The sequence below is a fragment of the Cyprinus carpio genome, chromosome A9 (genome assembly GCF_018340385.1).
Source record: "Cyprinus carpio isolate SPL01 chromosome A9, ASM1834038v1, whole genome shotgun sequence".
Lineage (NCBI taxonomy): Eukaryota > Metazoa > Chordata > Actinopteri > Cypriniformes > Cyprinidae > Cyprinus > Cyprinus carpio.
The window spans coordinates 30,711,161-30,722,821 of NC_056580.1; positions in this window are offsets into that span (position 1 = coordinate 30,711,161).

Sequence of the window (11,661 nt, forward strand, 5' to 3'; positions counted from 1 at the left end):
CATGCATCGTGCATTTGCTCTCTGAATCCAATCTTTTCTAGGCAAATTATGGAATAAATCACAACTTTGATCCCAGTAGAATATTGAATGGATCAAACAGTCAGAATGTTCTGGATCGTTTTACTTTTACTTATGGTGCTTTTATATTTCAAGCTTCAATCGTGTTTGTGCTTCCACTGTGTCATTGGTAAGTTTGCTGTTTTTTATTTTTTTTATTATTATTTTTTTTTTTTATTTCAGCATTGAGTGCTTTTCTTTGGCCAGCAGAGGATGCTGAATCTCTACTGACAAGATGTCCTGTAAAACATGGGAGTTGATTACAAACACTCTTGATTTGCTGAAAGGAGATGCAAACATTCAACCAAAAGACACTTGAGAGTTTTCAGAAGATCTGTACTGAATGATATCTGTCAAATAGGGATAGTTCACCCAAAACTGAAAAGGTTTGACATTATTCTGTCAAGTTGTTCCAATTTTTTTCTTCTGTTGAGCACAAAAGAAGATATTTTGAAGAAGCAGTTGTTGGTCCCCATTGACTTCCACAGTATGGACAAAAATACTGTGGCTGTAGTTCTTAAAAGTCTTCCATTTCCCTTCATAAATCCTGTAAATATAGCTGTCTTTACACTGATAATATTACATGTTGATTCTTTAGTGCAGTGGCATAAAACAAGACTGTTGAGTTTCATGAAAATATATAGTACAGCAACTCTGCAGCTTTTAACTGACACAGGACTAAAGAATAAAACCAGTTTAATCGTGACCAGTGTTCTCCTGTGGCTGGGGTGTAAATGCAGATGTAGGTTGTTGCTGATTTGATGAGTGTGTCTGCTGATTTAACAGTTCTCTCTGCCTGTGACAGGCCTTTTACCTTTTCCTTGCGTTCAGTGGTTAAAGCGTGATCATGGGGCAGCTGGGAGTTGTGCAATCGATAAATCGCTCTCTCTGGATTCTTGCTGAGTCGGCTGCCACTATCCTTCGAGAACTCATTCAAAGCTCAGAGACGCATGTGTGTCCAAGTCTGATGTCCAGCAAACAGCACAGCAGCAACTTTAATTTAGAGACATGAAGGGCCAGCTACATCGTTCATTTGTACATTTTAGTAAGTCTGAGAGCTGTAATATCATGACCATTTCCTGCAATTACAACCTTTACCAATTTGGCTTTACGTGTTTCTGTGTGCATTCTGTGAAGGGGGATTCCAAATAAAATATTTAAACTGTTTACATTTAAAAAATATTTAAATGAAACAATAATAACAAACTGGGTTAATGGTCACACGACATGCAAGTAAACATATAATATATATATATATATATATATATATATATATTTTTTTAGTAAGTGTTTTTAAAATTGTTTTTATTTAAAAATATTTAAATAATAATAATAATTATTATTATTATTATTATTAGTTTTAAGTAATTATAAAAAAAAGTGAAGACAAATACATTACTATTGTAGTTTACAACTGTACTGCAAGGGAAAAATAAATAGGTAATTATAACATTCATGTTATTTTACACTAATGCTGATATTTGAGTCTTAAATTCTTTACTTTCAAATGTTCAAACCCACAAGCTTTCGAGCATTTGAAATCCTGGAGCTTTTATTTTGGCTGAATACTGGTGAAATACTATAAACCTCTGTCCACAAAAATGTTGGAATTTATTTTTTTTTGTCAGCCAAACCCCCTGAGATTAAAGTTAATATTTCAGTCATTTAAAGAAACATTTGTATATTCAGGGTTCTGTTATTGTGGTTAAAGGTCACATGACATGCAAGTAAACAAATAAAATATTTAATATTTTTGTTAATTGTTTTTTGTTGTTTTTATTTTAAAAATATGTAAATGAAATAATATTAATAATAGCTACAATAATTATTATTAATAAAATAGTATTAATGTTAACAAATTATAAAAAATGAAGACAGAAATATAGTGTATATTTTATAGTTGTAAATTACAATTATACTGCACAGTAAATATATATATATATATATATATATATATATATATATATATATATATATATATATATATATATATATATATATATATATATATTATGATATTAATTTTATTTTACACAACAATTTACAATACTAATATTTAGTCTTAAATTCTCCACTTTCAAACCCTCAAACTTTTAAACATTTCAAATTCTCAAGCTTTTGGCAGAATACTGGTGAAATGCTGTAAACGTGTCTCTAAAAATGAAAGAAGTAAATTGAACGCAGTGCTGCTCTTCACTCTTAACAACAGATTATATACTTATTTAAATCGTGGAATCTTATTTAAGAATTGCACTAAGCTATACAGTGATTTTTCTGTAGATTTTCCAGTAATATGAACAACCTCTTGGAGAAGTAAACCTCTTATTTTAAATTCAGGATTATGAACTTTAGAAGATATCAGCCTTTTCTCATATGAAAACAGCTTTACGCAGGTGAGCTGTGACTGATGTGTTGAATATTGCTCATGACCATTTGTACATTTTCAGCATATTTTTCACGTACAGGAGAGATTTATCAACCTTCCTCCAGTCCGAGCTATCGTTCCATTTAATCAATCATACACGTCTGAAAACTGAGTGATGTGGGTTTAAGCATCTGTTCCTCTCACGTAAAGAGCTCTAATCAATCTGAGACCAAAATAAAGCATGTTTGGAGTGTTAATCAAACGTCTGGCGCTCAGATTGATTTGATATAAACCAACAATTTGAACTTTAGTGTTCTGACCTGAGAGTTTCACTCAGAGAGCGTTGATAGATGAGATGCTCGTTCCTGTTCACTAGAACATTTAGGGCAGTGCAGCTTCATAAAATGAATATTTGCATGGTGCATAACTGATGTGTGTGATGGGCTCTAATTGGTTCAATTTATGAGATTAAAGGAATAGTTCAGCCAAAAGTGAAAACATGCTGTAAATGTGTTCACCCTCAGGTCATCTGAGATCAGGATGAGTTTGTTTCTTCATCAGGTTTGTACACTGCATCAGTGTCTCAGCTATGGATGCTCTGCAGTGAATGGGTGCCGTCAGAATGAGAGTCCAAACAGCTGATAAAAACATCACAATAATCCACAAGTAATCCACAGCACTCCAGTCCATCAGTGAACATCTGGAGAAGACAAAAGATGAAACACATCCAGCAATGAGATGATTTTAATTGTTTTTAACCATTTTAAGAGTCAATAATCCACAATAACACTTCCTCTGTAATGATATATAATCACAAAATTGTAGTCGAAAATTGTGCAGCCATTCAAACAAACCCAGCAATTTTTTTATAAATAAATATAATAAATGTATAATAATAATAATAATAATAATAATAATAATAATAATAATAATAATAATAATATAATGAATAATGAATAAAGCAATAATAATGATTATTATTATTATTATTATTATTATTATTATTATTAAATATACAAAATTTTAAGTAAAACAAAATAAGAAACATTATTATTGTAACATTTCACTGTTAAATAAGAGTAGGCCTTTAAAAAAAAAAGAATAAACATTATTATTATTATTATGACAAATATACAAACATTTCTAAATGAAAAACAGTTAGAAATATTAGTATTTAATTATAAATTATAATTATATTATATTCATTATATTAATATTTCAGTGTTAAAAGATAGTATTTAAGAAAAATAATTAACTATATATATATATATATATATATATATATATATATATATATGTATATATATATATATATATATATATAAGTTAATACCAAAATAAGAAATATAACTGTTGTACTATTTCACTTAAAAAATGTTAAAAATGAAAAAAAAAATATTAAAAATAATATTTAAAATTTAAAATATATTTTACATTACTAAAACTAAAATTAAATGCTAACATTTATGGATTAATTAAGAATTTAGTCTTAATGTATTCATTTTCAAACATTAAACTATTAAACTTTTATTATTAAATTTTTACTTACCGTACTGTTACTGCACCGATTCATTATTATTATTATTTTACTTTGAATAGTTGCTTTCATCTCATTTTATATACTAGTCCATAATCCATAATAATCCTTCCTCCATGTTGATATATATCAAAAAAATTGTGGCTGATTTCAGCAGCTCTAATTGCAATCACAATTTTGATCAGACAAAATTTAATTCCTCCCCAAACCAGGCAGCACTACTTTTTTTTCCCAACTTTTAACTTTAACTTTTTGAAGTTAATTGTGAAAGTTAATGGCTCAAGATTTTACACATTTCACACACTGTTGGTGTATTTAACTGAAATGAGGTGTGCAAGTAAACTACAATTAAATTCCTCCATAAACAATAAAATTCAAAGACAAAGCATCAATTACACACCTAACATTCATCCTTTTTTTTTTTCTTTATTATGTTGCTTCTGGCACAAAAAAAAAAAAAAAAAAAAAAAAAAAAGCTCCCCTGTTGAGAAATGAGAAGGAGAAATATGAAGCAAAATATATCAAGCAAAATAGTTGTAGTCCACAGAAACCAGATTGTAAATCTATAGTGTTACTCTGTTTGACAAGAAAGAGTTGAGTGAATGTGTAGAAGGCCAATCTGTAGTGTCTAAATATAGCATTCAGAAATCCCTCGCTTTTCTCAACGTATGTCTGGAAAGCAGAGTTGTTAATTGACTGCTATCATAACCTCTCCGGGCCGCTCACGTTAACTCTGAAATCTAATTAAATGTGAGGAAACTAGCAGCCTGACATCTCAGAAATGGATCCGAGTATGTTCTCATTTGCATGATTATAATAATAGCAATCTCTGACACTAATGCATGCGTGGAATATTTCAAGCCAGTCATTAGAACTTATTTGAAGAACAGAGCAAATGAATTTTAAAGGAGGTGAAGGGAGGGAGAATAAGAAAATGATGGCTGGGAGTGTTTTTGTGACCGTGTCTCTGTCAGCATAAAGGATTGTTTTAATAAATGGAAACAAAGCGACAAGAATTAGTGCTAAAAAGACATGAGTGAACCCCGTTTAAAGCTGCATTAATCTCACAAATCTATAAAAACATGTTTCCGCCACAGGATAAGAAAATAAAAAAAGGTCATGTTACTTTTTATCTCACAACTCTGACTATTTTCTCTCTGAATTCTGTTTTCTGCAGTTCTGTTTTTTGTTTCTGCCAAGGAATAAAAAATAAAAAAGGTAAATGGGTAATTTATATCTTGTAATTCTGACTTTATATTTTATAATTATGGCTATATCTCGTAATTATGACTGTATGTCTTTTTATAACTATATCTCATAATTATGACTTTGTCTCGCAAATCTAACTAAATATCTTACACTTCTGACTTTATATCTCATAATTCTGACTTTATATGTCGCAATTCTGACTTATGTCTCACAATTCTGATTTGATATCTCATATTAATGACTATATCTAATAATTATGACTTTATATCTCATAATTATGACCATATCTCATAATTCTGGCTTTATATCTCATAATTATACCTGTATATCTCATAATTATGACTATATCTGAACTATGACTTTATGCCTCATATTTCTGACTTTAACTCGTATTTATGTCTATATCTCATAATTATGTCTTTATATCTTGAAATTATGATGTCATAATTCTGATTTTATATTTTAGAATTCTGACTTTATATCTCGCAAATATAACTTTATATCTTACAATTCTGACTTTATATCTCATAATTCTGACTTTACATCTCACAATTTTGACTTTAAAACTCATAATTCTGACTTTATATCTTGCAATTCTGACTTTATACAGTATATCATAATTATGACTTTTAATCTCATATTTGTGACTATATCTCATAATTATGACTTTGTATCTCACAATTCTAAATTTATCTTACAATTATGACTGTATATCTGATAATTATGACTTTATATCTCACAATTATGACTTTATATCTCACAATTATGACTTTGACTCTACATCAGAATTGCAAAAAAAAAAAAAAAGTCAGTATTGTGAGATAAAAAGCTGCAATAACCAATTTCCCCTGTTGTGGACTCAAGCTTCCATACAAACATGACCTACTGCACAGCCATGCACAAACATCTCTCTTCTTAAATATCTACATGTAGTTTGCCTGTTTCTCTACACCTAACCAAACTTCAAAAAAAAACAAATAACCAAACAAAAATAACATCACACCAACAGAATAACAACACACCACCAACCAACCAAAAAAAACACCCAAACAAAACACCATAAATATACAGTGAAAAGTACACAAGACAAACTGGCCAAGTGATCAAGCTAAGTACAGCCTAAATAACCTCCTGCTGGAAAAAAACAGCTTAAACCAGCCTGTTTTTTTTTTCATGGTCTTTGCTGGTTTCATAGGATCTTCTAAGGCTGGGAAACCAGTTCCACAGTTCACAGTTCCATTTCAAACTGCAAAGATTTCAAACAAAGACATTCACCATTTGTCCTCTTGGACTTCACTTCACTAGTTCTCCATTTAAACCCTGCAACCTATTTTACCAGAATGAAGAGTATAGTAGCAGTTTTCTAAAGCAATCTCTCCATCCAACCCCCATTTACAGATCTAACTTCAGTAAATATGGTGAAATTGTATTGAATCAATCACTGAAGAAGAAAAAAATAATAATAATATTTAGGCCTGAATTTAAGATTTATGTGTTTGAAATGCATATAGAATGTCCATGCTTTTTAATTACAAAGTTTTAACAGAAACTAATCAACTTAATGTGATGCATATTTTTCAGTCATGCATAGATGAAATGGGTCAGATTTTTGTAATAGTACTAATAAACTGAATGTGCTTGATTCACGATGCTTGCATATTATTGCAGCAAAGTTTGTGCTGAATACAGTGTAACCAGAGTTTAGCTATTAATATGTTTTCAAGATACTGAAAACATAACAAATGTCAAGGCATGTCAAACATTCTCCAGGGCCTCAAAACCCCCGCAGACCCCGAGGGTTAAATACAAAAAACAGCTTTATATGTTTTTATCAATGAATCCAATTTGTTTTAATTGCATATATTTATCTAATCGATTATTCCTTGTTCCACATCTACAGCCATATTTGAACCATGTTCATAGTTTTAAACTTGAAAAATGTTAATTGTTTTCACAATAAACAAATTTATGCTGATTTAAACAATTTGAATAAATGTATTTCGAAAAATGTGATTATTTAAATAACATCAAAAATAAGCAAATTTGTAATAATAAACTGACATTATTTTTATTTGTGAGTGCAGAAATCTGACTAGTTTCATATATATATGACTTTATGTATTTATGTACGTTTATGTTAAAACTGTGTAATGCAAATGCATGGACATTGTATTTGCAATTCACATAGACAAATCTTTTAGGTGGCCTAAATATTTTTTGAATGTTCAACAGCGTCTGCTGTCTGATGTGACTCCATCTTCTGCTCCTTAAGAAGACAGCAGACAGCTGATTGACTTGTTTGTGAATGCCTTCATGAATATTTCAACAATCTGCAGATATATCTACGGTCAGATTAGGATATTCTTCATGTTAGACAATGTAAATCCATCATATGTGACCATCATTTCAGCATATGTTTTAAACCTCCTGCAGGATTTCTCCATGTTCGTTCAGTGAAGTGCATTATGCAGTAAGAATTTAAAACTGATGATTATGGCCCAGAGCACTTCAAACACGACTGCGCCCCAAATACCACTTAAATTGCTTGGTCAAAGAGTCGAAATGAGATTAAGAGGAAATGGGTTGTTTGATTCTGGGTTTCCAGGTTGTTCTACAGCTATTAGTTCCATCTGTGGCTTTATCAGTATTCACAGAGCTTCACAAACCCAGCAGCCTCCTTAAATGCAATAATCTGAGTCATTCCGGTTATACAACATGTGTATCACTCATGCGTTAATATACAGTGAAAACAATGGTGTAGGTTTTACTTTGAAACAATTCCAAATATTAAAGGAATAGTTCAGCCAAAAATGAACATTTGCTAAAAAACATGCTCAGTTTTTTAGACCATCCGAGACTTGGATGAGTTTGTTTCTTCATCAGGTTTGTAAAAATGCAGCATTGCATCAGTGTCTCAGCAATGGATGCTCTGCAGTGAATGGGTGCCGTCAGAATGAGAGTCCAAACAGCTGATAAAAACATCACAATAATCCACAAGTAATCCACAGCACTCCAGTGCATCAGTGAACATCTGGAGAAGACAAAAGATGAAACAAATCCAGCATTAAGACGCTTTTAACTAAAATACCAGTCTATAATCCATAATAATGCTTTGTCCATATTGATATATGATCACAAAATTGTGGGCAAATTGTGCAGCCTCACAAACAAACATAATTTAATATAAATAAATGTAATAATTGCATAATAATAATAATTATAATTATATATTAATAGGTTAATATGTTTAAATATTATAAATAATCATTAATATAATAGTTTATTATTATTATTATTATTATTATTAATTAAATCATACACAACTTCTTAATTAAAACAAAATAAGAAATATTACAATTGTAATATTTCACTGTTAAATAAAAAGAGTATTTAAGAAAAATATAATAATTACATTTCTAAATAAAACAAATTAAGAAATATTACTATTGTAATATTTCACTGTTAAATAAGAGTATGTAAAATATTATTATTGTTACATAAAAATCTCAACTTTTTTAAATAAAAAATAAATATTATTTTTGTAATATTACACTGATAAATCAGAGTATTTATGAAATTTCAATTTTTGTATTACAACAATTACAATGCTAACACTTATGGATGTCTTTATTTTTTTCATTTTAAGTTTTCTATGTTAAACCATTAAACTTTTATTTTGATGGAAAACCGCATGTTTTCTTCTGTGAATATGAATGTGTTTTTTCCTTCCAGAACAGACTGTTGTGCTCTGCTGTATATCACTGATGGAGACAGTGATGTGGTGCACACCTGATTTTACATTAGATGTGGTGTAGAAAGTGTAGATCTGGTGGATGACCGTATGACTGCAGTGATGTAAATCTGGTTTTGTGTGGTTTTCCTGTCAGGCTGATTTCAGTGGGAATGATAAGGCTTCAGCTGGAGCGCCGGTGGCGACAGCATGTGGACGGCTGCTGTATTACCATCATATTCTGCTGCTCTCCACGTCCACATCAAACGTGTCCCGTCCTGATCGTTCAGATGCGTCAGTCATCGGCTCTGTGCGAGTGATTTAGAGGAATAACAGCCCGTCCGTGTGTTTTCCTCCTGATGTCTCGGTGTTGTGTTTTGTCAGGGTCTGTGCTGAAGGTGACATTGAGGTGACTATGAATGATTCATATGGCAGAGGATGCTTTATGAATGTCAAACACGTTTTCCTCCGGCTTTACAAGGCCAGAGCGGCCCGACGTCTAATTGATACACACAGTGTGTCCGGCAGAGGCAGCAGAGCATGCACACACACACACACACACACACACACACACACAGAAACACACACGCACACATGCACACACACACACACACACACACACACACACAGAAACACACACGCACACATGCACACACACACACACACACACACACACACACACACACACACACACACACACACACAGAAACACCACACAAACACACACACAAACATACACACACACACACACAGAAACACACACGCACACATGCACACACACACACACACACACACACACACACACACACACACACACACACACACACACACACACACACACACACACACACACACAAACATAATCACCAACGCAGTAGAGGAATACTTATGTTTATGTCATATATATTGGCCAAGCTGAAATAGTATTTCCATATAAAGTGTATTTCAGTAATCTTTACTTACAACTTCACAAAAATCCTTTTTACAGTGTAAATATTATGTAAGTGTTTATTTAAATTCAGAAAATACATTTAAAATTTGTAAACATCTTATTTGTCAACGGGGTTCCAAGTTGGATTATAAATATATTTGTGTGTGTGTGTGTGTGTGTGTGTGTGTGTGTTTGACAGAAGAAAGATTGTTATTGTTAACTAAAACTATTAAAAATAATTTTTGGTCATTGAAATTAAGTTTAAATAAAATATAAATATTATCTGAAAAGCTTAAGCTTATAAGACGTCATCACAAATAAGAAAGTAACTGAAATAGGTTTTAGTTGAAGTGCTAAAATTACTATAACAAACTGAAATAAAAAATCAATTCAAGCTATAGCGAAATATAAAAACAAATAAAGCACATAACAAAATTACTAAAATTTAAAGTGAAAATGTATACTGGAAAATGTATACTGGAAAATTTACAAATATTAATAAATGCTATTATATTGTATAAATACTATTTATTTTCTATTATCATAGTATATATACTATAAGTTATACAGGTTTGGAACAATATGAGTAAATTATGACAGAATGATCATTTTTATGTGAAATATCCCTTTAGTTAAACATTTATTTTGCAATGCATTTAATAAATGTTATTACTTTCATGTTGTGATGCTTAGATTAGCTTACTGATCACATTTGATTTTTTATTTTATTTTTTTACATTTATTTTTATTTATATTTATATTATACTTTAAAAATTATATTTTTTCCATTGTGACCAAATCATTATTTTTCCAGTAAAACAAGAACGTTAATATTAATATGGTTGCAAAATTGTGTACATATGCCATCACTCCTGGAAACAACATTAAAACAACAGTCTTAAGTCGCTGGGGTATATTTAATAGCCAAAAATACATTGTATGGGTCAAAATTTAATTATTTCTCTTTTATGCCAAAAATCATTAGGATATTAACCCTCTGGAGTCTAAGGGTATTTTTGGGGCCTGGAGAAGTTTTGTCATGCCCTGACATTTGTGCTTTTTTTCAGTTTCTTATAAATATCTAAATGGCTAAAGTCTAATCTCACTGTAATCAGCACAAACTAGGCTATAATAATATGTGAGCAGCATGTATGTACATGATTGTGTTTTTGAGAAAAAAAATGTTATGCGTGGTTAGTGAAAAAACTAAAAATGTTAAATCCCTTGAATAAGGCAATAAAACACATACAGAAAATTGGTTTCCAGGACGTTTGAGAACTGGACCTTGTAGCCTAGAATTTTTTTTTTTCTAAATGATGTGAAAATCATCTTGTTTACTCACTTACAGAAAACAATATATTGATTTAAAATTTTCTAAGACACTTTTTGTTGGTAAAAGTCATATGCGAGTAGGCGTCAACTATCATGAATTCACACCTGAGAAGACAAAGGCCTGCATAATGAGCTGCATAATGAGCCATTCAGTCAGCTGTGTCACTGAGAGGGATGAGTTACAAGAAAGAATGTGAGGACAAAATAAATCTATATAATTTGATGTTTGTAGTTTATTTAGAATATATTTAATTATCCAACAACATAATTTAATATTCACTTGTGAGTGCAGTTAAACAGTTTATTAGGAAAAAATCAAAGCTGACTTTCAAACTGAATTTTTTGCATCATTACTCCAGTCACACAATCCTTCAGAGAATCCCTTTTAACAATCTTATTTTCTACAAAAAAAACATTTATTGTTATTATTATCATTATTATTATATTATTATTATTATTATTATTATTAATGTTGAAAAGAGCTGAGAATATTTTTTTTT